General features: G+C 44.5%; 1 long non-coding RNA gene and 5 other non-coding genes across 6 annotated transcripts; 4 read left to right on the forward strand and 2 right to left on the reverse strand.

Annotated features, from left to right (window-relative positions):
- On the reverse strand, positions 1 to 19772 carry LOC139062657 (uncharacterized). The gene is made up of 3 exons (XR_011516230.1): positions 19682 to 19772; positions 3915 to 4020; positions 1 to 75 (listed from the first exon to the last, which is right to left on the reverse strand). It is a non-coding gene; the product is annotated as an uncharacterized lncRNA (long non-coding RNA).
- On the reverse strand, positions 16450 to 16522 carry trnav-cac (transfer RNA valine (anticodon CAC)). The gene has a single exon. It is a non-coding gene; the product is annotated as a tRNA-Val (tRNA).
- trnav-aac (transfer RNA valine (anticodon AAC)) lies at positions 16702 to 16774 on the forward strand. The gene has a single exon. It is a non-coding gene; the product is annotated as a tRNA-Val (tRNA).
- Positions 17082 to 17154, forward strand: trnav-aac (transfer RNA valine (anticodon AAC)). Its single transcript has one exon. It is a non-coding gene; the product is annotated as a tRNA-Val (tRNA).
- Positions 18870 to 18942, forward strand: trnav-aac (transfer RNA valine (anticodon AAC)). Its single transcript has one exon. It is a non-coding gene; the product is annotated as a tRNA-Val (tRNA).
- On the forward strand, positions 19462 to 19533 carry trnad-guc (transfer RNA aspartic acid (anticodon GUC)). The gene has a single exon. It is a non-coding gene; the product is annotated as a tRNA-Asp (tRNA).
- Positions 19773 to 20125: the final 353 nt, after the last annotated feature.

Genomic DNA, 20125 nt, shown 5'->3' on the forward strand with positions numbered 1-20125 from the left:
GTCCATTGACTGCTACAAATTGTCCCTCAAAAGATGGCTGGAGAAGTCAAAGACCATGATCCAGTGCTCCACAGCCTGCCAGATGGGTCAGCAGGTAGATGGCATCATCCACCCCGATTCCAGGATGACCGGCAAACGAGAGAACACAATGAAGAATTCATCAGAGGATGAAGATGAGTAAGGACCAGCCTCTCTGGGGCCTGTAGCTGCTGAAGGTGAGAAACATCACTAACAGGTCCATGTGGACATCATCTCCTCTAGGTTAATCATTACAGCAACCCAGAGTCACAAAGACCTGCTGTATAAAGATGTTAATGGTGTGTGTGTGTGTGTGTGTGTGTGTGTGTGTGTACTTACTACCTATTGAGGACCATTTTCACCATCTTAGGGTTAGGGTTAGGCAGAATACAGTCACAAAATCAAATGGCAGTCAACGGATGGTCCTCACTATGGCACAGATACAAGTGTGTGTGTTTACTACAGCACACATACACCTCCAGCGTTATGTGAGCGTAAGACTAACTTTGCAAAGTTTGAATTCAAGCTTTCAGCAGGAAGACTAGAAAAACTATCAATGACGTTTTAATTTATTTTTGCTGCTAAATGAGAGAAACAGCTGATTGGAGCTGTTAGCATTTAGTAACAATCATGTAGGAAATGAGCCTGCAAGGAAGGAAAATGTCATTAGAGTTCCTCTTTATAGGAAAACCACTAAAGTACGCCTGATTCAGGAGGCACACAACACTCCACTAACCCAGGCTACACCATACTAACACCAACCAGCCAAGTGATAGGACTCAAAACTGGGTCCTGGTTTCTAAGGGTCTGCCATGGTCCCACTGTCCTCAGACCTGGACTACAGCCAGTCCATCAGTCAACAGCTTGGTTTCATCCTTTGTAGTTGTAACCTGATGGCATCCAGGGCTGTCATAGTCTGAGGTGGGTGGCACACCTAACTCCTCTCTGATTACAGGTGAGTGGTTGGCGTTGGGCATTGTTTGATTTTGAACAATTCCAATTCCAATTCCTTGTTTTGATTCCAGTTCCTATCGATTCCCGATTCCGATTCTTTCAAGACATTCCATGTTTTACATGAGCCAGCTAACCACAGGTCCTACTTGATGAAATAATCTTAACTTCAACATGAATTTTATTTCTATGAACAACAACATCACCTTCATTTAGAAAAAAACATGTTTTGGAGAAGAAAAGAAAAAGACTTGCAGCACAACCAGTGTGTTTGTTTCTGACCACAACCAAAGTCAGGAAGAAGCCTCTGAGATGAGAGGCTATACAGGTGCTGGCCAGTAAATTAGAATATCATCAAAAGGTTGAAAATATTTCAGTAATTCCATTCAAAACGTGAAACTTGTACATTATATTCATGCAATGCACACAGACCAATGTATTTCCGATGTTTATTACGTTTAATTTTGATATTTATAGGTGACAACCAATGAAAACATCAAATCTGGTATCTCAGAAAATTAGAATATTCTAAAGGCCAATGAAAAAATGTTTGTTTCTCTAATGTTGGCCAACTGAAAAGAATGAACATGAAAAGAATGTGCATGTATAGCACTCAATACTTAGTCGGGGCTCCTTTTGCCTCAATAACTGCAGTAATGCGGCGTGGCATGGACTCGATCAGTCTGTGGCACTGCTCAGGTGTTATGAGAGCCCAGGTTGCTCTGATAGTCGTCTTCAGCTCCTCTGCATTGTTGGGTCTAGCGTATTGCATCCTCCGCTTCACAATACCCCATAGATTTTCTATGGGGTTAAGGTCAGGCGAGTTTGCTGGCCAATCAAGGACAGGGATACCATGGTCCTTGAACCAGGTGCTGGTGGTTTTGGCACTGTGTGCAGGTGCCAAGTCCTGTTGAAAGGTGAAGTCTGCATCCCCATAAAGTTGGTCAGCAGCAGGAAGCATGAAGTGCTCTAAAACTTCCTGGTAGACGGCTGCATTGACCCTGGACCTCAGGAAACAGAGTGGGCCAACACCGGCAGATGACATGGCACCCCACACCATCACTGACGGTGGAAACTTTACACTGGACCTCATGCAACGTGGATTCTGTGCTTCTCCGCTCTTCCTCCAGACTCTGGGTCCTTGATTTCCAAAGGAAATGCAGAACTTGCTTTCATCAGAAAACATAACTTTGGACCACTCAGCATCAGTCCAGTCCTTTTTGTCCTTGGCCCAGGCGAGACGCTTCTTGCGCTGTTTCTTGTTCAAGAGTGGCTTGACACACGGAATGCGACACCTGAATCCCATGTCTTTCATGAGTCTCCTCGTGGTGGTTCTTGAAGCGCTGACTCCAGCTGCAGTCCACTCTTTGTGGATCTCCCCCACATTTTTGAATGGGTTTGTCGTCACAATTCTCTGCAGGGTGCGGTTATCCCTAGAGCTTGTACACTTTTTTCTACCATATTTTTTCCGTCCCTTCGCCTGTCTGTTAATGTGCTTGGACACAGAGCTCTGCGAACAGCCAGCTTCTTTAGCAATCACCTTTTGTGTCTTGCCCTCCTTGTGCAAGGTGTCAATGATTGTCTTTTGGACAGCTGTTAAGTCAGAAGTCTTCCCCATGATTGTGGTGCCTTCAAAACAAGACTGAGGGACCTTTTAAAGGCCTTTGCAGGTGTTTTGAGTAAATCAGCTGATTAGAGTGGCAGCAGGTGTCTTCTATATTCAGCCTTTTCAGAATATTCTAATTTTTTGAGATACCAAATTTGGAGTTTTCATTAGTTGTCACTTATGAATATCAAATTTAAATGTAATGAACATTGGAAATACATTGGTCTGTGTGCATTGCATGAATATAATGTACAAGTTTCACGTTTTGAATGGAATTACTGAAATATTTTCAACCTTTTGATGATATTCTAATTTACTGGCCAGCACCTGTATGTCTCCCAACACATCCAGAAACGTCCAGCTGTTTTCAGCTAAAACTCTCAGGATGATCATGTCCAGGATGACTGAGAACTACACCTCCATGCTGCAGCAGCATTCAGTCAGAACAGGAAGTGAAGCTTAAATGTAGCTGCTGTCAGTAACAATCTAACAGATTTTAAACATTAAAACTCTCAACAGAAATAGTTCAAAAAGGAAATTAAAATGTTCACAGCTCTGTGTGTGATTTATTATTAGTATTATTGTTGCAGAAGCTGGTGTGGTCCACAGAGAAGCTGCTCTAACATGATGACTTTAATTATTCTACAGGTTATCTGGGTTTCCCCCAGAAAATAAGACGGCTGGCTTGGGGGGGGGGGGGGGGGGGGGGGGTGCACACGTTCCGCTGCTGTTTCTCACCAGTATCGCTTTATAAGCCTGGTGGCCCACCAGGCTTATAAAGCGCTGGGGAAACCCTGCGTTATTGTTCAGCCTTCTGACGCTGATGCTCAAACACACGAGTGTTGGTGAGCAGCTGCGTCTGACTGCTGACGCTCCGTGTGTGTTTTTATTTCTGCATTGAGACAAACTCACCTCACACCATCCAGAGTTTGTTCTTTAAAGCTTCTATTAAATCCACCGTGTTGACGTATTTTAACACGTTTCCTCTACGCTGCAGGAGGTAAAGTTTAAGTTACGGAGTAAAAGTTGGGCAGACGCGTTTGTTTATATTTGGCCGCTGCACGCCGGGGGGTGGACGACTCGGTGCTGCACACAGACAGCTGGTGTGATCAGCTCTGAAAAGCATTTATCACAATTTGCAGATCATGTTTATTTTTCAGAGATTGGCTGCGGATTCCTCTTCCGTCGGCATACTAGGAATCGAAAAAAAATACTTTGAGGGATTCTACTAACAGTTGGAATCGGTTCCAATCAATGTTCGATGCTTGATGCCCAACCCTAAGCTCAGCTGATCCGGATCATCCATCAGACGGCCAAGCTACTCAAAGTGTTTACTCACTTTGGCATAGCCACGGCATGCTGCATGAACGCTTCAGTCTTTGATCTCCTGTGTTTCCATTCTCATGCTTCTTTTGTCCGGCCTGTAGGTTCTTCTCCATCTTCACCTGACACCCAAACAAGACAAGGGCAAGGTGTGGGTCACAGAAGCCCTACACTATCACAGTACAACAGCAGACAATAAGGCAAAAGCACAAAAGCTTGACTAGTGGCACAACGCCAGCCAGGGCTCCAATTACAGCGGAGCTAAAGGGAGCCCGGCCCACCAAAAGGGTGGTGGGCTCCCCTCGAAGTCCTCAACTCACACACCCAGGGGAGCCCAAAAAAAGATCCTGTTTCTAGTTATGTTACATTTTTCTCCGGCGGTTCTGATCGTTGTTGCGCTCTGGGAAGCTCCGTCAGCCACAGTAACGTTCGCAAAGTGTCGCCATGCATCCCAGCAAAATTCAATTAACACACGATTGTTTACGTCAGCTCATATCATCTTATGCTTCTGTTCATTTGTGCCTGAGGCGCTGCAGAGCGCATCACCTGTCTTGTGCTCTGCTGCCACGCCGGCGCCGCACCGGCACAGCCTGCATTCCTCTACTATTGCATTAGGTAGATCCCTTTGATCTGCTCAGTTCAAAAGTAACTCAGGAGGTGAAAATATAGGAAGCCAGGCAGCCGTTTTTCTGTAAGACTGAGAGAAGATGCAGGAAGACAGAAAAATAGTAAAATGAAAACAATAAAATGTAACATTAGTAATGTGTCCAATCACTGAGTGAAATGACGGCTTTGAAGCGTTGGAGCAGGTCCCCTCCCAACACGAAAGGAAACGCTTCAACGTTAGTCACAAACACTGAATGGCTCACGAACATGTCTCCCACTGCGAAGTTGATGGACACCATGTTTGACAAGGGTACTTGGTCTGAAGAGATCGGATGGATGTCCATAGCGCAGGGCGTGAGTCCTAAGATGCGACCCTGTGCAGCTGCAGCCATGCGGACCTGCTCCCAGAGAGAGCTGGACATGATGGTATAATCTGAACCGGAGTCCAGGACACCCTCACAGTCCAGGGTCACCGGAATGTGAGGTTTATCCGTAGGACCATGATGGACGATACTGCAGAGAGCCCTAGCTAGGTTGGCTAGGTCTGGTTGCAGGTTCAGTGGGTGCTAGAGTACTAGCACTGACAGAAGCAACCACAGCAGGTCTCACTGAGACCTCAGGTGTCTGTGAATGCACCGTTGTGGCAGGTGACCTCTCTGCAGGACCTGCTTCCACAACCGAGCCACAGGCAGGTTGAGGAGGTTCTACCGCAAAGATGCAAAGAATCGACTCATGTTTCGTCGAATCTTTCAACAGGTCAAGAAGTGCTGCTCCCAGGGCGTGAATTTTTTCTGAAGATCGACTCCCAGAATCAGTTCTCGGCCTTGGGGCAGGACTGTAGTCCTTGCGAGGGTTACGCGGTGAATTTTGGCCAGAAGAAGTGCGTCTCTCGCTTGGGCGAGGCAACTCTCTCCTGTAGGAGCCTAGCAAACCCCCTTTTCCTTTGAAAAAAACATGATGTTTATCGCGGCCTGGTCATGGTGACTTAGGGTCCCCTCCACGAACTGGTGGAGGGGTCCGGGGTCTGTTTGGATTTTGAGGCTTGTTATTTGGAAAGCCTTTTGGCTTGGGGTTGTTATTAGGTTTCTGGGCCTGTTGTTTGGGTCCAGCTTTTTGGTTTTTATTTTTATGAGTTCTGGATGCAGTACCCTCGAGTTGCAGCGAGGACGGTTTTGCCTCCACCGCCAGAACTGATGGACTGTTTGAACTCTTACTGAATTTTCCGAAGCGTGTAAAGGCACAACTCGGCATTCTTCTGAGCTCATCCATGGGTGTGGTTTTAAGGTCTACGGTACCCATCTATGGGCTATACTGGGCATGTAGATTCTCAAGGAATGGTCCCTTAAAACCTTTTTCTTCTTCCATCCCGTCCTTGCATTCCGTACCAAAGTAGGCGTTGAAGAGGCGTTGATAGAAGTCCTGTGGGTCTTCAGTACGACTCTGTTTGAGTGACAGCGCTAACTGTATGCCAGCCTCCTGTGAATTATAAGTGTACTCTTTCCAAATCGCGGCTTCCAGCTTGTTGTAATCATTTGCGATCAAATTACGCTTGCGATCAATAAGCGAACCCACGGCATCGGAGGTCAATCTTATCAGAAAGATCTTGTCCTCCAGGGTCATTCCCGGACATCGCTGAAAGTGATGTTGGAGGTCACTCAGATATGTGTCAACCTTGTACGAATTACCTGGTTGAGGGCTAAATTTCTTGACGCTCCGAGACATCCTGTAGATGTCAGATACGGGCACAGGTGCGATCGGTTGGGCTGGCTGCGGAGCTGTCACACCCATTGCAGCAGCACCAGCCGGTGCTGCAGGAGGGTATTGTTGCTGTGCAACCAGAAGGTGTGTAAGAGCATCAGTGACATATGTATGGCCTGGCGGGTATGGATGAGCTGGAGGCGGGAACAGATGAGCTGAAGGCGGGTAAAAGTGGCCTTGCTGAGGAGCCAGGTAGTCAGGATGAGGGGCTGGAGGTGGAACAAACTGGCTTGGCTGAGAAGCCGGAGGTGGTGGAGGTAGTAAATGTCCCCTCCCAGCTGTAGCAGGTGCACTCCCACCAGCCGCACTCGCAGCCGGTGGAACAGCTTCTGCAACAGCTGGAGGTGGAGGAGGTTATGGAGAACGAGGAGAAGATTGCTGGAGTGATTTCTGTTTTTCTCTTCTGAGTGCAGAAATGTGTGATTGTAAATAATCCAGGTCATCCTCTCGGTGTTCTACCTGAGATTTAAGTGCAGTGACATCATATTTTAAATCATATTTCTCACCTTCCAAGATGGTAATTTTCTCTTCCAGCAGACTCTTGTCATCTAACAATTTTGAAATCTCTGTCTGAGCTGCTGTCAGCTGGTACTGGGTTTCTGTCAGTTGTTGCCGAGCATCGCTCAGCTTCTCCTCAGAGTCAGAACCACCTGCTTCACCTTTTGACTGTTCAAGAAGGGCACACATTGTACCTTGTGTGTCCATATGCGCACTTACCTCTCTGTCCCACAGATGGACTAACAATACAGCAAACTCCACCAGGTAGTCTGTTCGGGCAGCCGATTTAACCTGTTTACCTGTCCTGGGCAGTTTTTCAGTATGGGTTAGTAATAACTTCATCAGCTCATTAGCTGGACAGTTCTGCAAACCTTCAGCATAGCTGTCTTCCCAGTGAGGGAAGGTCTAATTTCTCTCCTTCTGACATGTTTTTAAAATCAAAAATTGACTTTTCACCAAAGTGAATGTAATGAACAGAAAAGTCTGCCAGATAGGGGCAGAGCGCCGATGGTGGGTACGGGCGGGGGTGCTGATGTCACCATGTGTCCGCCCGGCACTCTCAAAATGGCGGTGAGTCGATGACGTCACCGGGAAGTTTTTAACACAAAAGTGAATAAAAACACCGCTTAACCTACTCGAACGAGTTTGGCGTGTTACCCTTAGGCGTAGCAGATTTAGAGACGTAGAAACGCTGCGTCAAACGGCTTGACAGGTTGTCGGGACGGGTATACCGACTGTCTTACCGGGTCCACTAGTTAGCACTCGTTATGCTAAGCTAGCACAGCCTGGCGCTACCAGGCTTTGACGGTCCACTCCTGCCGGAATTGGACCAGTCCGAGTAACTCAAACGCTTGTGCGTTTTCTCGTTATATTTTGGACTCTAGCGTATGCAGTTCGTGTTTGCAGCGACTCTCTTCCGTGTTAAAGCTTAGTTATTAGCGGCTTGTGCTAATAAGCTCAACCGGGTTGATAGCCGGTGATCAACGGCTATCGAGGGAAGCGGACTTCCAGCGGGGATATTTCTATATCTCCATAACCAGCCTCATTCAGAAGGGATATCAAGAGTAAAGGGTAAAATCATCACGTCTTTACTCATGACCAAGCTTTCTGATGCTGAGTGGGCGTGTTCTGAGGGTTTTGTTAAAACTAAAAATCCGGCAAGAAAAGTTCAGTTCTTTGAACCATAACAGGAGAAAAGGGACGGCCGCCCGATTCTCTACTAAGCTGTTCTGTCACGCTGATAGAATTGCTCTGAATAAATGCAACGATAACTAGCTGACGCAAAACTCCTTCAGAGTTATTGATTTTGAGACGCAAATAGTTTCACCAGTCGAATGACCCACGGAGACATCTCAGGACCGATTTGGTCGCACTAAGGTCCTTCTACCAACCTCATGCCTGGAGGACATCTCCACCTGACATCTCAGATCCAGAAGAGGGTCTACTGAGCTGGGTGAGGTATACACTTCTGACAGATTGCGTCTGTATGTTGTTTCCTCTAAGAAACGACTTGGTTAGCTGCAATACATCATTTCCTACCCAGAACACGCTTCTCTCTCTGAAAGAAACCTTCTGAGAACATTCACGCATCCAAAACTCGCATTTTCAATCTAGCTTCCATTCAGTCACAGGTTTGCTTTAAAACAAGTTTTAATATCAAATTGTCTGTTCAAAAATTGTCATTTCAAATTGTCATTTTTAAAAGTGTTAGTAATAAATTCTTAACTTTAAAAACCTGACTCTTTCCTTTGAAATTAACCACAGAATGGTGTGTATTTCTGTTTATTGAAAAAGCAAAGATTCCTTTAAACTTCTGATTAAATAAATAAACTTTTGCTATTAAATTTAATTATCTTAAATTAAACATTAATCTTCGGATTAAAAATAGACCAAGCTCATTGGCATATGAACTTCTATCGAATATATAATATCCCAGATATTTATATATAACAGAAGCTTCATTGTTAACTCGTTTGGATCTTTTCTCAGAATCTAACAAAGCTGATAGCAAACGTGTTGATTCTAGTATGTAGTTAAACACGCTACACTACATACTTTGTAATACTGTGAAATGATAGTCTAGAGGAGGCTATCGTAATACATTACATCATCCAGCAGATGGCAGTGTCTTGCAGCACTTAGGTGAGGCCTGAGTAGCGAGCCATTTATGTAACACAATGTGTAGGAAAGCCCCGTTGCTTCATGGCGCTTCATTTTTCCCATCACTAGTGGCAGGATGAGGAACAGGATCAGGATCAGGATCAGGATCGAATACAGACGATACACTTGAACAAAAGGAAACAACCAGGAACTATGAACATGACCGGGTTTAAATACTGCTGAGGAGGTGAGTGAAGACAGGGAACAGGTGTGATGATTACTGACACAATGACCTACAGGTGTGACTGGTAAACACGGAAACACAAAGACAAGAGAACAGAACTATGAGAAATGATGACAAAACTAAAACACAAGAAGGCTGTACAACACCAGATAAGAGACTATAACCAAATGATGAAAGGATGCATGAGGAGCAGAACTAAACTAGACTGAACACACTGGAAGGGACAGAGAGGACAAGGACACCTAGGAGGGAGAAATGTGGAATAAACTGGGGAGACAAGGAACACAGGACATGTCAGCTTTGGTTTGTTTTTCAGCATTTTCCACGTCCACCACCTCGGAGGAGCTTTGTTAAACTCTGGTCAGGTGACGAGCTGCAGCTCCTAAACAGGGACATTTTACTGGGAAAGTACAGACGTTTAGCACAGAAAAAGACATTTCGTACTATGAGCACATGTGGTGGTGTGGTGATTAACCCTCTGGAAGCCAGAGTTTGAGTCTGAGGCCTAGTCCACACGTAGCCGTTTTTTTTTTAAAACGAATATCCGCCCCTCCAAAAACTTGCATCCACACCACCTCGTTTAAAAAAAACTCCGTCCACACGTACCCGGATAAATACGTTGTTAAGGACATGCCAGACCTGTAGGCGGCAGTACTTCCCCCGTTCTTAACCTCGTCCTTCGTCTGTGGTCTTCCGCAAGGAGCAGTAATTCCGCTTGCAAAAACAAACAAGCAAAAAGCGCTTGGACAATTGATGGATCGGGTAGTGACAGAGCGCAGCTCTGAAGGCTTCCATGCTGTCGGCTAGTGTAAACACAGGTCGCACACGTGATGTCAGCATTTTTTTGTCGCGGAAAGTGACGTTGCGGACCTTAAAACTCCAGTTTTGTCTGTCCACACGCAGACACCCAAAACGGAGAAAACGCAGATCTTCACTTTGGCCGGAGTTTTTAAAAAGACCAGTTTTCGTGTGGATGACAGGCCAAAACGTAGAAAAATATCTACGTTTTGGCAGATCCCCGGCTACGTGTGGACAGGGCCTGAGTCTTATAAGTTTCTCGTTTCTAACAGAAACTACTGCTTTCAGCCTTTTACCAGCTGATCTCCTTCTCTAGAGTGCTGTTGGGACCTTTGGTCCTCACATGAGAGGTTTGAACATCAGATTTACTCATTTACCTGCCATTTTTTATAGCTGAAAGTTTTATTCTAGTTTTTTATTATATTTTATTCTATTTTATATCTTATTATTCATGTTATATGTAGCACATTAGTACCGAAGCAAGTTCCTAGTTTGTGAATTGTTTGTTCACTGACAATGGCAATAAACCTATTCTGATTCTGATTTAGATTGGCACTTCCTACAGTTTAAATGGTCTGAACTCAGAGAAGCATAGTGTCATCCAGTTTGGTTGAACAGAGCAACATCCAATCTGTGAAAAGAAAACTGCTGTTATCTGTTTCAGCTGATGATTTACATTAATATGAAATATGACAGTGCTGCTGATTAGACTGGCAGGGGTGCCTCCAGAAAATTTTGATAGGGGTGGCCAGAGGGGCCAAAGACATTTTTGGGGTGGCACACCAAATTGGCCCTTGTGGGAGAATTTAGCTTGTGGAGATGTGCTGCATTGCACCTTTATTCATTTTTATTAAAATAACAGCACGTATCCAAAACATTTAACTTACATTTTACAAACACAAACACTTTAGAAAAATACATTTCAGTTATTTAGTGTTTCGTCATCTTCCTCCGCTTATCTGGGTCCGGGTAGCGGGGGCAGCATCCCAACTAGGGAGCTCCAGACCGTCCTCTCCCCGGCCACCTCCACCAGCTCCTCCGGTAGGACCCCAAGGCGTTCCCGGACCAGATTGGAGATGCAACCTCTTTAACGTGTCCTGGGTCGACCCGGGGGGCTCCTGCTGGCAGGACATGCCCGAAACACCTCCCCAGGGAGGCGTCCAGGAAGCATCCTGACCAGATGCCCAAACCACCACAACTGACTCCTTTCGATCTGGAGGAGCAGCGGTTCTACTCCGAGTCCCTCCCGAATGTCCGAGCTCCTCACCCTATCTCTAAGGCTGAGCCCGGCCACCCTACGGAGGAAACTCATTTCAGCCGCTTGTATTCGCGATCTCGTTCTTTCGGTCATTACCCAAAGCTCATGACCATAGGTGAGGATTGGGAAGTAGATGGACCGGTAAATCGAGAGCCTGGCTTTCTGGCTCAGCTCCCTCTTCACCAGTGTTGGGAGTAACGCCATTTAAAATAACGGAGTTACTAACAGCGTTCTTTTTTAGGTAACGGAATAATCTAATTAATTACTTTTCCCACTGCTGCAACGCCGTTACCGTTACTGGGGACGGAAGGTTGTGCGTTACTATGTGCTTGTCGAACGTTGAGCAACAGTGTGAGGCTTTCTGACCGCCACACTTCAGCAGCAGCCAGGGAGAGAGAGGTGTCGGTAACGCACTTACAAACACGATGATGATTGGCCGGGTGGGCGGAGACCCTCAGTGTTCTCACTGTCAGCATGCTGTAGACCCAACAGAGCAGTGATGGGAATAACGCTGTTTAAAATAACCGCGTTCATAAAAAAAAATTTCTTCCTGTAACGAGCAAACTAATTAATTACCGTCTTCTTTCATCAAAATGACCGCTTTGCAAATGAGATGCGCTGGAGTGCAGAAACTGTCACGAGTAAACCTTTCCACTGCCGTTCCGCGACGCTGATGCTTCGAGTAGGCATTAGGTCTGTGTTGTTATTAGAAATGAAGCATAAATGTTGCATTTTACACCTAAGAAAGAACAAGGGCAGTAGAAGAGTCATGTTGCCGTTAGCCAATCAGAGGCAACATTTTTGCATCCATGAATATTCCATACTTGTGATCCTGATTTGTTTTTGTTTTTTGTTTTTTTTTGCTACAGTATTTAGAGAAATAAGAGTTTCTACATTTTCATATTTCATTTGGAAAGTTTCTCTATATATTTGCTTTTATTCAGACATTTTATAAAGCCAGAGTCTGTGTAATTTTTGGATCATGGTTCCAGTGGTTGAATAAACCTGTAGGTTGATGAAACAGACAGGAACACATTGGTTTCATAGGAATGAAACAGCTATAAATACATCTTTTACACATCCATTCCTTCATCCTAATTCACTTCAGGATGCATCGTCTGAGCATTTTGATCTGAACAAACAGGATTTAATTAAATGCTTTAATATTCCAGCTTTGAGTTTATGATCCTCTATTCCTTCATTTCTACTAACAGCAGAGATTTAACATGAAGATAATGGAGGAGACTATTAGCTGTGATGGTGAAGTCATTAGTTCTTGAAGGTATTGATTCTGCCGGTGCACGCCTCATTAATGGACTCTACAGATCCACCACAGAAGACTGGAGCTGATAAATGAAATCTTTCCTGACTCAGCGGGATGTCACAATGCTAGACGCAGTTATGGAAGGATGTGTAAGTTACTACTTGGCACCAAGATCAAACTGAAGATCATTTCACTTCTGTAGTTATGATCACATCAACGTTAAGGACCGAATGTTTCTGTCTAGTTTGTTCAACTTGCTTTTATACTTCAGCAATGGAAACAGAACAAGGAGCAGAAGCGGTGGCCAGTCACTGCCTTGAGCTGAAAAAGAGGGTCCCAACCAAACTCAAATGGTTGATGTGTGTAAGGATAAGCTAGCTTGAGGGTGTGCTGCAATGACGAATGTTTGTCTGTGGAATTTAAAACGAAGATGTCCAACCAAGTCTTTGTTTACACTGCAGGCAAAAGTGCATCCTATCCGACTTTTTTCCCCATTCGCACAGATTGAAGTTTTTCAAATCCAATCCAGGTCACTTTCATATGTGGTTCCGAATCTGATACGTATCTGATGTTTTACAAAACGACTTCTGTCTGGACGTTCATGTCGCAATGAATCCGTCTCATACGTCAATGAGTCGGTGGAGGCGAGTATCGTGTCGTAACGTTCTCAAGGAGAGGTGTTGACAGGAGAATCCAGAGACCTTCCTGAACATACTTGTCAAATTTTGGATTTGAAATTACGGGAAAGGAGGTGGGGTGGGGGGTCTCCATGACTTACCTTAGAAGATTTCTGGGAAAATACTAATATGGGAAGATGACAGGAAAGAGGAGAAAATACGGGAATTTCCCAGCCAAAATGGAGAACTTGACAGGTGTGATCCTGAAATTGTGGATGAACTCTTATCAGTGAAGCCTTTCACATCACAACCCCCCCTCTCCTGGTTCTGATTTCTAGTCTTCTTCTCTGCATGTGGGCCACTTTAGGGCCGTGAACCATTAACTCATTCACTGCCAGCTGTTTCCTGATCAGTAAAGCCCTTCACTGCCAGCATTTTTCAGCGTTTTCACTGTTGTTTTGAGAGTCACACAGCGTTGCGCTCTATGATGATGTCAACGCCCAAACTACCAAAACAAAGCGGAGCCTCACCTCTTACATCAGGAAGAATCAGCGCGTTTCGAGCGTTATCCGTTCTTTCATAATCCGTTGTTGAAATGTGATCGGCAGAAGCTTTTCCGGTTCACGCTTCACTTGTTTTACAGCAGCGGCCCAAAACGATCTCCTAACACATGGATTTTCTGCTTCCTGATCACGTGACGTATGCAGATGAAGATCGGCTTTAGAGCTGAGATGTTTGTTCTCACGGTGCGGAGCTCATTCCGACGACCAGACAGTTAAAACATGCAAATGATGACTTTAGTCGTCAAAGGCAGTGAACGAGTTAACACTGGAGAGTGTTTGCTGTCACGTTTCAGTTATAAAGAGAACAATCACCCACAAATAAGATTTAATCAAAAAACTGGAATTAAGCATTAAGACCTGCACTGTGAACATAGCCTAAAACCTACTTTATACTTTTTGGCTGCATGGGTTAGAGTTAAGCCTGGTTTATGCTTCTCCGTCAGCTCCGCAAGGGACAGACACGCACGGATTGACGGAAGCGTTTTGCTCTTTTACTTCTCCGTCTCCTGGAGAGTGTTGCAAAGCAATTGCCCAGCAGGACCACAGAGGGCGTAGCGCTGTTCTGTGGTATCCTGTCATGTATCGGTCCAAGATAGTGTGTTTATATTGTGTTTTTTGTGTATATAAGAGACTTTTTAACACGGACATATTTGTCTCTCATTCTCCCACCTCTTCATGCGCTCCCCACCTCTAAACCCACGTTTCCTGTCATTTCCGTCCACAAATAAAACGCTTGCTGCGTATCTTTTCACACCTCCAGTCACGGGAGGATGAAACGTTCATTTTTTAGAGTTTTTTCGCGAGGTGTTCTTTAAGCTTCTCCGTGTCTGCCGCTTGTTAAACTCGGCTCTCTTTGCAATGGCGGCGCTGTAAACAACAGCAGCGTCCTGACCAATCACAAGCTTGCGTAATCCGTTTTGTTCGACGGATGTTTAAAAAAGTAGGCTCGACTCTGTACGTACTTGCATGCCTGCCGGAGCCCTACGCAAGGACGGATAATGGCGTTGCGTGTCTCCGCACTGACGCAGACGGAGAAGCATAAATCAGGCTTTAGAAACACGCAACAATATTATGTGACGATGCAAGGGTTCTGCCGCAGGCCCGCAGAGGGCGTCGGAGACATATCCAAATTTTTAACTATCCGTCAAAAGTAGGAATGGGGTACAGTAGGGTAAGTTTTTACCTACGGGGGAGAAGGGAAAAAAGAGACGCCAAGAATCACTTCTGGAGTCGTTCAAAAAGCAAAGTAAACCCGAGGAGTTATCAGGTTAGGGAGGAAAATCAGCTCAGTGACCTTAGCTGCAGCCAACATAATCCATGCCATCAACGTTTTAAAATGCCTGCTTGCCGAGCACCGACAGCGGCATCAAAACAATGAAAAGCACACTCCTCCCAGCTGTCAACAGGCGACTCAGTAGCATCATAAGTGAGTCCCTCTACGCCAGGGGTGTCAAACTCATTTTAGCTCAGGAGCCACATTGAGGGAAATCTAGTCTCAAGTGGGCCGGACCGGTAAATTAAAAACGACTTCAGATTGTTTTCTTTGTTTTAATACAATCAATATAAAACAAGGCTGGAGCCTGAGGACAGTGTATCCAAAATAGTACAACACCTGAAGTGTACTTGAAAATTTGAAAAAAAAAAAAAAAAAAAATCAATCAATAAAAAATACATTCCTTAGTGATTCAAAGAGCTTACAGATCACATGGCTAGATCAGTTTCATGCAGCACTTAAAGTATATTTGACTCATTTTACTTAACATCTTTTAGCTTTCACCAGCACATCAATATCAGAAGTCACATCCTGAGTGGCAGCCAACTTCAGGATGGGATTCAAGTTCTTGTGTGAGCCTTGAGCACAGCTTTGTTTTATTTATACTCATTACAGAGGAAACTTGCTCACAAAGATAAGTTTGTTTTCACTCTACATTGTAAAGTATGAAAATAAAGTTTACACAACCATTTCGTGGGCCGGATTTAACCCGCTTGCGGGCCGAATCCGGCCCGCCCGTTTGACACCCCTGCTGAGGCATTTTTATTAATGCATTAATAAGTCAGTCTGTCGCTGTCGTTGTGTCCTTGGGCAAGACACTTAACCCACGTTGCCTGCTGGTGGTGGCCGGAGAGACCGCTGGCACCTGTGCTCGGCAGCCTCGCCTCTGTCAGTGTGTCCCAGGGCAGCTGTGGCTACATCGTAGCACATCCCCACCAGTGTGTGAATGTGTGTGTGAATGGGTGTGCCACATGGACCTCAAGATGCAGCAAGATACTGCACATCTTCTACAAGTCTGTTGTTGAGAGCGTAATCTCTTCAGCCATCGTCTGTTGGGGTAGCAGCATCAGAAGCAGGGTCCTGAAAAGGCTCAACAGCCTAATGAAAAAGGCTGGTTCTGTTCTGGGGACGACTGTGGAACCACTGGAGGAGATAATGCAAAGAAGGATTCTCCAGAGAATCAAGAAAATTTTGGACAACCCTGAGCATTCTCTTCACACGACTGTCCGACAACGGAAAAGTGTCTTCAGTCAGAGGATTCTTCAGTTTCGCTGCAACACTGACCGCTATAGCATCTCTACTCCAGCCTTATTTCTACCTTTCCCGAATCCAACCTGACCAGCCCTCAATAGTTTTGCTCCTGGTTTTTGGCCTGAGCTAACCAAACTAGTTAACTCTTTGACGACTTCTGCATTGCCCCTGGACATCTTACCCTCCTCTCTGTTTAAAAATGCTCTTCAGTCCATCGGATCCAGCGTTATTACGCTTCAGTACCCCCAGTACTGAAATAACATGCTATGTTAGCACACATCAAGCTTAAACAAAAACTAAGTAAAAAGACAGATGAAAATGTGTTTCCGCCCGGTTTCGAACCGGGGACCTTTCGCGTGTGAGGCGAACGTGATAACCACTACACTACGGAAACACGCCACCATTGTGCACCCGTGAGTTATTTATGGTACTAACAGCTTTTATCTGTTATTTGATCCGTTTTACGGCTGCACTCTCGCCATCACTGCACATCATCTGAATGCCTCGTCTCACAACGGTCAGCACCAGGATCACACAGTCAGATGATCATAATTAGCATTAAGTGGAACCTCAGTTTCCGTAGTGTAGTGGTTATCACGTTCGCCTAACACGCGAAAGGTCCCCGGTTTGAAACCGGGCGGAAACACTTTTCAAAAATCCTCTTGCCCCATGTTCCTTGTTTTGGGAATTTTAGTGCAGAGTTACACGTGTAGCAGTGACCTGTCAGGCGAACGTGATAACCACTATACTACGGAAACATGCCATTACTGACCACCCGTGTTATTTACGGTAACATTAGAGGCCTGCGCACTGACAGCTTTTATCTGTTATTTGATCCGTTTTACAGCTGCACTCCCGCCATCACTGCACATCATCTGAATGCCACATCTCACAACGGTCAGCACCATGATCACACAGTCAGATGATCATAATTAGCATTAGGCAGAATCTCAGTTTCCGTAGTGTAGTGGTTATCACGTTCGCCTAACACGCGAAAGGTCCCCGGTTCGAAACCGGGCGGAAACACTTTTTAACAATCCTCTTGCCCCAAGTTCCTTGTTTTGCTCCTCATTGTGCCACCTTATGGAATAATCGAGTAATTGTTTCAAACAGAAAGTCTTTGTTTAACCAGCAGTGGTTTGATGAAGGAATTATCTTTGTACACGATATTACGGATAAAGATGGTGAAATACTACAGCTACAGAATTTTAAATACAAATTTAATAACATTCAATGTTCTCTTCAGGAATATAAGAAAGTATGTAAGGCTATACCAGTGACTTTGATACAAATTATAAAAAACACAATTCTCTTCTCTAATGTTCAAATAAAACTTCCTAATTCATTAATAGGAGCAATTGAACATCACAGAAAGAAAATGTGAATATAAATTTTTAAATGGAGCCTTTAAAAATATATATCTATCATGATTATGATAGAAAGATTAAAATAAAAATACTAGGAAATCCAACAATTGAAGAAAAACAATTAAAATTTCTAAAATGGCCTATAATGCCCAAAGTAAAAGAAATGAAACTTAAAATTCTTAACAACTACTATCCATCAGCAGAGACACTGAGGAAGAGACTTGGTTTTGAAGTTGACCCTTGTGAATTCTGTCAGGAAAGCCCTGAAGGAACAGAACACTTATTTTTCAGCTATCGTATAAGTAAGAGGTTTTGGGAAGAAGTCCATTGTTGGTTAAGAAATAAAATAAGAGAACTTGATCATTTTACAAATGAAGATAGTCTTATTTACAATTCTAAATTAAAGGGGAATAATTCATTGTTAGTTAACATTATTATTATTATGGGTAAATACCACATCCACAAAAGCAAATGGAAAAAACAACTGCCAAACATGAACTGTTTCACAAATGAAGTCCATATGTTCTTATCCACTTTGACTCGTATAAAAATTTCAAATGCAACTGCAAAAGCCATTTGTCATGCTGCAGAAAAATGTTTAGTCTTGTAACAATGTTTTTACTTTGTGATATAAGTGCCTCTTTTTATGTTATTTGTTTTTCTTTTATTGTTACTAAAGATGCCTTGTATGTTTCTATTATATGTAGTTGTCTCACGAGAAATTGTAATAAGCATTTAAAGATAAAAAAAAAAAAGTTCCTTGTTTTGGGAATTTTAGTGCAGGGTTACACATGTAGCAGCAAAGCCAAACGTGGATCTTGAGCTATTACAGTCCTTATCTAACTACACCAGAGTCGGCTCGCCTCCCTGTCCAGTGAGACCGTCAGCAGAAAGGCGAGCCTGCACCGTTAAATCTCCCACTTCAGCATTGACATTTCCGGTCGGAACCAGATATTACCTCACATTCGCTGCAAACCAATAAAGGACTGCTAGCCTGATCAGCCAGCCCCATGCTTCCTTATGGGAAGTTCTCTGTGTAGAACTGAACAGAGGACGAGTCTGACAGGCCAGGCTAGAGGGCTGCAGCGAACACCGACTAAAAACTAAAGCCATGTTTCTGCGAGGTTTCGAACCGGTGACCTGTCAGGCGAAAGTGATAACCACTATACTACGGAAACATGCCATTACTGTGCACCAGTGTTATTTACGGTAACATTAGAGGCCTGCGCACTGACAGCTTTTATCTGTTATTTGATCCGTTTTACGGCTGCACTCCTGCCATCACTGCACATCATCTGAATGCCTCGTCTCACAACGGTCAGCACCATGATCACACAGTCAACTGATCAAAAATTGGCATAAAGTCGAACCTCAGTTTCCGTAGTGTAGTGGTTATCACGTTCGCCTAACACGCGAAAGGTCCCCGGTTCGAAACCGGGCGGAAACACTTTTTAACAATCCTCTTGCCCCAAGTTCCTTGTTTTGGGAATTTTAGTGCAGGGTTACACGTGTAGCAGCAAAGCCAAACATGGATCTTGAGCTATTACAGTCCATATCTAACTACACCGGAGTCGGCTCGCCTCCCTGTCCAGTGAGATCAAAAATGTCCTTGAACTTTACCAGGTGAAGATGCTGAGGACAATGGTATTTTATCCAGGAAAGCTGAGCGTGGTTTTCCGTAAGGTGCCCCTTGGATATCTCCTGCAGGGGCCCTCTCCTGAAGCCAAGCGCATCAAGGATGACACAAGTTTCATTTTAATTTGTTGTTTTCAGTAGTTGGAGGTTACAATAATAGCTTGCTGCCTTTGTGTGGTTGCATGTAATCTTGTTATTATCTCTATTCTTCCCTTGCTGTAGCAAGTGAACCTCCCACGGTGGATTAATAAAGGCTATTCCCTTTTACTAAACCGGTCCTGATCCACACCACGGCTGTAAAATCAACTCCGCCCAACCTCAACTCATCAGCTCCTCGTTAGTATAGTGGTGAGTATCCCCGCCTGTCACGCGGGAGACCGGGGTTCGATTCCCCGACGGGGAGTAGCTCTTTTTGATCTGAAGACCTCTTTTCCCGCAACAAAGCCTTACTGTTTAAACTCTACAACAGTAAAGAGAACTGGTGGAAACAATCTGACCCCAACAAAGACCTTCAGCGGTTTCTCTCTCACACACACACACACACACCTTACCCCCGAAGCAATGCCAACACCATGCTTCTGTCATGTGGACACAGCAGACCCAGTGAAGGCTCACACAAATTATGGGCTGCAAATCTTCATTCCCTCCAGCAGGGCGGCATCTAAGATAAAGATAATCAAGTTTATCTCTTGTTAAGTAGAATGTTTATCTCTTGTTAAGTAGAATGTTTACTGTGTGTGTGTGTGTGTGTGTGTGTGTGTGTGTGTGTGTGTGTGTGTGTGTGTGTGTGTGTGTGTGTGTGTGTGTGTGTGTGTGTGTGTGCTACAGAAAAGTGAGGAAATGAGTGAAAACAGGATGGTATGAAATCATTTCCTGACATGTTGGCAAATAGCAATGACATTATGAATATGGTGCTGCAGCTGAACCTTCATTGGACAAATATATATATATATATATATATATATATGTGTGTGTGTGTGTGTGTGTGTGTGTAT

This window comes from Nothobranchius furzeri, chromosome 14 (assembly GCF_043380555.1).
Source record: "Nothobranchius furzeri strain GRZ-AD chromosome 14, NfurGRZ-RIMD1, whole genome shotgun sequence".
NCBI classification, from domain to species: domain Eukaryota; kingdom Metazoa; phylum Chordata; class Actinopteri; order Cyprinodontiformes; family Nothobranchiidae; genus Nothobranchius; species Nothobranchius furzeri.